Raw genomic sequence first — 8,094 nt, 5'->3', positions numbered from 1 at the left:
ATGAATTAAATAATAATGAAATTTTATTGGGTATAAGTCAAAATTTAAATGGAATTAGGAACATGAAAATAAATGTTCTTATTCAATTTATTGAAGAATAACCTGTACACGGATCAAATACAGAAAATAAATTAGTTATCATTTTCAATTATATTGAACAACTTTAAATTCTTTTTTATTTGATGATATTAAATTAAAATTAAAAATATACTATAGCTATAATTAATATTGGTTGTTATAATAAATATAAACATTAATGTTATTCATCATATTGGAGATATTTGTGGCAACGAAAACTATAATATATACTTCTTTAACTTGACAAATTAATATTTTTAATTAAACTAAGTATTCCATTAGAAGTATTTGTTAATATACTATAATTTGATTTAAGAGATCAACACTTACATTTAAGTTATCTAATGAATAAGAATTTAATCAATTAATAAATCTTTTAAGATTAACTCTTTCAATTACAATAGGTATAAAGCTATGGTTAGACCCACAAATTTCTGAACATTGACCGAAAAATAATCCAGGGCGATTTATTAAAATTGACCCCTGATTAATCCGACCAGGAGATGCATCAATTTTTACACCAATTGACGGAATCGTTCACGAATGAAATGACATCTGTAGATGTCACTAAAATACGAATTTGAATATTGTAAGGTAAAACAATTCGATTATCCGTATCTAATAATCGAAATTCACTTGATTCTAAATCAATAGTTGGCTTTATATATGAATCAAACTAAATTTTTTTTAAATCTGAATATTCATAAGATCAATATCACTGGTGCCCAATTGCCTTGATTGTAATTAATGGATTGTTTAATTTCTTCAATTATATATAAAATTCGTAATGAAGGTAACGCAATAAACATTAATAATACAGCTGGCATGATAGTTCAAATTAATCAATTAATTGACCTTCAAGTAAAAATCGATTAATATATTTATTTATAAAAAGTATTACTATTATGTATCTGACTACTGTAGTAATTATAATTAAAATCATTATAGTGTGATCATGAAATATAATTAGTTGTTCTATAATTGGGGATACTGCATCTTGAAAGGATAATATTTTTCAATTACAAATTTCTAGAAAAATAATTATATTTATATATGAATCTTAAATTCATTGCACTAATCTGCCATACTAGAAATTAGTTAATATAGGTAATTCTCTATATGAATGTTCCTCTGGAGGCAATTTTTGCAATCATTCAATTGAATTTGTATTATTATTTGATGAAAATAACTATTCGTTTGGAAATTATTCTTTCTCAAATAATAAAATATTATAATTATGATTCTAATTAATGAAATTAATCTACCTAATGATGAAACTAAATTTCATGTTAAATAAGTTGTCAGGGTAATCTGAGTAACGCCCGGGGCAATCCTCTTAAACCTAAAAAAATGTTGAGGGAAAAATGTTAAATTTACCCCAATGAATATAGTAAAAAATTGAATTTTTAATCATTTAGGATTTATTGTTTATATACCAGTAAATAATGGGTACCATTGAATAAAACCTGCTATAATTGCAAATACTGCTCCTATAGATAAAAACATAATGGAAATGAGCAACTACATAATATGTGTCATGCAAAATAACATCAATAGAAGAATGTTGATAAAACAATTCCTGTTAGTCCACCTATTGTAAATAAGAAAACAAATCCAGCTGATCATATTATTGAAATTGATATTCCCTTTGATATACCATGCATTGTTGCTAATCATCTAAAAAATTTTAATACCTGTAGGTACTGCAATAATTATAGTTGCAGAAGTAAAATACGCACGAGTATCTACATCTATTCCAACAGTGAACATATGATGAGCCCATACTACAAATCCTAATAGACCAATAGACATTATAGCATATACTATCCCAATATACCCAAATGACTCATTTTTTCCTCTTTCCTGAGTAATAATATGTGAAATTAATCCAAATCCCGGTAAAATTAAAATTTAAACTTCAGGATGGCCAAAAAAATCAAAATAGATGTTGATATAAAATTGGGTCTCCGCCTCCCGAAGGATCAAAAATGATGTATTAATATTTCGGTCGGTTAATAGTATAGTAATTGCTCCTGCTAACACAGGTAATGATAATAGTAGTAAAATTACAGTAATTAAAACCGATCAAACAAATAAAGGTGTTCGGTCAAAATTTATTCCAATTGCTCGTATATTAATAACTGTGGTAATCAAATTTACAGCCCCTAAAATTGAGGAAATACCTGCTAGATGCAATGATAAAATTTCTAAATCAAACTCTTGGTCCTGAATGAGCTACATTTGATGAAAGGGGGGATACACAGTTCAACCTGTCCCCACTCCTATCTCAACTATTGATCTAACTATTAGTAAAGATAATGAGGGAGGTAATAGTCAAAATATTATATTGTTTATTATTCGTGGGAATGCTATGTCAGGAGCACCAATTATTAACGGAAGGAGTCAATTACCAAATCCTCCAATTATAATAGGTATAACTATAAAAAAAATTGTAATAAAGGCATGAGAAGTAACAATTACATTATATAATTGATCATTTATTAGAAATGGCCCAGGTTGAGCTAGTTCAATTCGAATAATTTATTCTTAATATTATTCCAACTATTCCAGATCAAATCCCAAATAAAAAGTATAGAGTTCCAATGTCTTTATGATTGGTAGAAAATAATCATTTATTCATTGTTATTAAGGTGTCTGATTAAAGTGGTAAACTGTAAATTTACTTATGAATTTTAAATTCCCTTGATATAGTCTTATAGTTTAAAAAAACGTTAAATTGCAAATTTAAAATTAAATTAATTTAAGACTTACCTTTAAAGCATTTTTAACTTTGAAGGTTAATAGTTTATATTAACTTAAAATCTTAAAATAATGATTTAATTATAATAAATATAGGGGATATTATAAAATTCTATAAAAAAATAATAATTGTTATATTAATTAAATTTAACTTATTCCATTTTAATATTAGTGATATGAATATCAAAGAAAGATATATTATACGAATATAATAAAATATTACTAATAATGATGTCAATACTATAATTGCTAAGATTAAAATTTGACCTATTGATATAAGTATTTCAAATACTATAAGCTTACCCATAAAATCCAATTAAAGAGGGTATTCCACCTAAAGATAATACTAAAATTCAAATTGAAATTTTAAACTTCAGGAGTAAATTCATTGATAATAATTTGGTTAATATAATTGATGTTTAATTTTTTTATAAAAAAATAAATTAGATATAATTAATGAATAAATTATAAAATAAATTACTCAAATAGAATTATTTATTGAAGAAATAGATATAAATCCTAAGTTAAAAATGGATGAATACGCTATAATTTTTCGAATAGATGATTGATTTAGTGCAAATAAAGAACCTACAATTAAAGATAAGATTACATAAAAATTAATATTTAGATTAATATATCTCATTAAAACCAAGGGGGAAATCTTAATTAAAGTTAATAATATAAAATTTACTCAATATCTAAGCCCTTCAACTACTACTAATACTCAGTTATGAAATGGTGCTGTACCTAATTTAATTAGTACTCTAATTAAAACTAAATTATTTTCTATAATTAATATATAATAATCTTATAACTAACCCTCAAATTAAAATTGATGATCTAGCCCCTTGTACAATAAAATATTTTATTATACATTCTGATATAATTATATTATACCCTGATATTAGAGGAATTAAACATATTAAACAAATTTCTATTCCTGATCAAATTATAAATCAATTATATGAGCAAATTGATACTATAACCCCAACAATTATAGTATTTGCAAATAATAATTTATTTGAATTAATAAAAATGAAAAAGAAGAGAATTCTATCTCTATATTTAGGGTATGAACCTAATAGCTTTATTAGATTATCTTTCTAAAGTGTAAATTAGTGTATGATGCACATAATATTTTTATATTTATAGATAAGTTTAATTCTTAAATTTACAATAAAGGTAATTAAATTACATAATTTATTCTATCAAAATAATCCTTTATTCAGGCACTTTACTTTATATAATGATAAAATAAAAATAGAGTATTATTAACTTACTGAATGATTTGCTAACTATTTCATTGATTAAATTAATTAAATTTAAATATAAATTATTATTGAGAATAATAAAATAAATTTAATTGATATTTCATAAGTTAACATAATCAATTAAATTTATTTTATAAACAAATCTAAACCTCTATACTATATAAGAGGGTAGATTTAATTAATAATAAGTATTATATATATTTATATTAAATATATTATATTTATATAATATAATTGATATTAAATATTATATTTTATAAATAAATCTACCTTCTATACTATATAAAAGGGTAGATTTAATTAATAATAAGTATTATATATATATATTATATTAAATATATATATATATATATATATATTATATATATATATATATATATATATATATATATATATATATATATATATATATATATATAAAATAATTAATATAAATATTATAATTTATAAATAAATCTACGATCTATACTATATAAGAGAGTAGATTTAATTAATAATAAATATTACATATAGTTAATAGAAATAATTATCAAATAATTTATAGTAAATTAAAAATTCGTAATTATTTAATTTATAATTAATATTATTTCCTATTTTATTTTATTTGTTAATATAAAATTGAACATTAATGATTCAAGTTTATTAGTAGTAATATTTAATTGAATAATTAATTAAAATTAATATTAATCCCAACTTAATATTTAATTTCATATAATTATTAAATATATCAACCTTCTTTCTAATAAGAGAAAGAAAGAAGGTTGAATTAACAATTATGACATACAGTAATTAATAATGACTATTAATAGAATTAATTTATAGTATAAACTAACGAAATATTCTTAAAATTAAATAAATATCAATAATGAACTCAATTTATAATTATAAGTGACAAATTTAAGAATAATATTCAATTAAAATTTAATTTAATATTGAGTATTCCATATGCATAAATATGAGTAATAAAGTTAATTGAATAATTAATTAAAATTAATATTAATCCCAACTTAATATTTAATTTCATATAATTATTAAATATATCAACCTTCTTTCTAATAAGAGAAAGAAAGAAGGTTGAATTAACAATTATGACATACAGTAATTAATAATGACTATTAATAGAATTAATTTATAGTATAAACTAACGAAATATTCTTAAAATTAAATAAATATCAATAATGAACTCAATTTATAATTATAAGTGACAAATTTAAGAATAATATTCAATTAAAATTTAATTTAATATTGAGTATTCCATATGCATAAATATGAGTAATAAAGTTAATTGAATAATTAATTAAAATTAATATTAATCCCAACTTAATATTTAATTTCATATAATTATTAAATATATCAACCTTCTTTCTAATAAGAGAAAGAAAGAAGGTTGAATTAACAATTATGACATACAGTAATTAATAATGACTATTAATAGAATTAATTTATAGTATAAACTAACGAAATATTCTTAAAATTAAATAAATATCAATAATGAACTCAATTTATAATTATAAGTGACAAATTTAAGAATAATATTCAATTAAAATTTAATTTAATATTGAGTATTCCATATGCATAAATATGAGTAATAAAGTTAATTGAATAATTAATTAAAATTAATATTAATCCCAACTTAATATTTAATTTCATATAATTATTAAATATATCAACCTTCTTTCTAATAAGAGAAAGAAAGAAGGTTGAATTAACAATTATGACATACAGTAAGTAATAATGACTATTAATAGAATTAATTTATAGTATAAACTAACGAAATATTCTTAAAATTAAATAAATATCAATAATGAACTCAATTTATAATTATAAGTGACAAATTTAAGAATAATATTCAATTAAAATTTAATTTAATATTGAGTATTCCATATGCATAAATATGAGTAATAAAGTTAATTGAATAATTAATTAAAATTAATATTAATCCCAACTTAATATTTAATTTCATATAATTATTAAATATATCAACCTTCTTTCTAATAAGAGAAAGAAAGAAGGTTGAATTAACAATTATGACATACAGTAAGTAATAATGACTATTAATAGAATTAATTTATAGTATAAACTAACGAAATATTCTTAAAATTAAATAAATATCAATAATGAACTCAATTTATAATTATAAGTGACAAATTTAAGAATAATATTCAATTAAAATTTAATTTAATATTGAGTATTCCATATGCATAAATATGAGTAATAAAGTTAATTGAATAATTAATTAAAATTAATATTAATCCCAACTTAATATTTAATTTCATATAATTATTAAATATATCAACCTTCTTTCTAATAAGAGAAAGAAAGAAGGTTGAATTAACAATTATGACATACAGTAATTAATAATGACTATTAATAGAATTAATTTATAGTATAAACTAACGAAATATTCTTAAAATTAAATAAATATCAATAATGAACTCAATTTATAATTATAAGTGACAAATTTAAGAATAATATTCAATTAAAATTTAATTTAATATTGAGTATTCCATATGCATAAATATGAGTAATAAAGTTAATTGAATAATTAATTAAAATTAATATTAATCCCAACTTAATATTTAATTTCATATAATTATTAAATATATCAACCTTCTTTCTAATAAGAGAAAGAAAGAAGGTTGAATTAACAATTATGACATACAGTAAGTAATAATGACTATTAATAGAATTAATTTATAGTATAAACTAACGAAATATTCTTTAAAATTAAATAAATATCAATAATGAACTCAATTTATAATTATAAGTGACAAATTTAAGAATAATATTCAATTAAAATTTAATTTAATATTGAGTATTCCATATGCATAAATATGAGTAATAAAGTTAATTGAATAATTAATTAAAATTAATATTAATCCCAACTTAATATTTAATTTCATATAATTATTAAATATATCAACCTTCTTTCTAATAAGAGAAAGAAAGAAGGTTGAATTAACAATTATGACATACAGTAAGTAATAATGACTATTAATAGAATTAATTTATAGTATAAACTAACGAAATATTCTTAAAATTAAATAAATATCAATAATGAACTCAATTTATAATTATAAGTGACAAATTTAAAAATAATATTCAATTAAAATTTAATTTAATATTGAGTATTCCATATGCATAAATATGAGTAATAAAGTTAATTGAATAATTAATTAAAATTAATATTAATCCCAACTTAATATTTAATTTCATATAATTATTAAATATATCAACCTTCTTTCTAATAAGAGAAAGAAAGAAGGTTGAATTAACAATTATGACATACAGTAAGTAATAATGACTATTAATAGAATTAATTTATAGTATAAACTAACGAAATATTCTTAAAATTAAATAAATATCAATAATGAACTCAATTTATAATTATAAGTGACAAATTTAAGAATAATATTCAATTAAAATTTAATTTAATATTGAGTATTCCATATGCATAAATATGAGTAATAAAGTTAATTGAATAATTAATTAAAATTAATATTAATCCCAACTTAATATTTAATTTCATATAATTATTAAATATATCAACCTTCTTTCTAATAAGAGAAAGAAAGAAGGTTGAATTAACAATTATGACATACAGTAAGTAATAATGACTATTAATAGAATTAATTTATAGTATAAACTAACGAAATATTCTTAAAATTAAATAAATATCAATAATGAACTCAATTTATAATTATAAGTGACAAATTTAAGAATAATATTCAATTAAATTTAATTTAATATTGAGTATTCCATATGCATAAATATGAGTAATAAAGTTAATTGAATAATTAATTAAAATTAATATTAATCCCAACTTAATATTTAATTTCATATAATTATTAAATATATCAACCTTCTTTCTAATAAGAGAAAGAAAGAAGGTTGAATTAACAATTATGACATACAGTAAGTAATAATGACTATTAATAGAATTAATTTATAGTATAAACTAACGAAATATTCTTAAAATTAAATA

General features: G+C 19.5%; 1 pseudogene; it reads right to left on the bottom strand.

The window, feature by feature from the left end:
- Positions 1 to 1,111: 1,111 nt before the first annotated feature.
- Positions 1,112 to 1,998, bottom strand: LOC124373212 (annotated as a pseudogene).
- Positions 1,999 to 8,094: the final 6,096 nt, after the last annotated feature.

Source organism: Homalodisca vitripennis, unplaced genomic scaffold (genome assembly GCF_021130785.1).
Source record: "Homalodisca vitripennis isolate AUS2020 unplaced genomic scaffold, UT_GWSS_2.1 ScUCBcl_5072;HRSCAF=11617, whole genome shotgun sequence".
NCBI lineage: Eukaryota > Metazoa > Arthropoda > Insecta > Hemiptera > Cicadellidae > Homalodisca > Homalodisca vitripennis.
The sequence above is the reverse complement of the archived record's forward strand: the minus strand, read 5'-3'. Positions and strand labels throughout refer to the sequence as shown.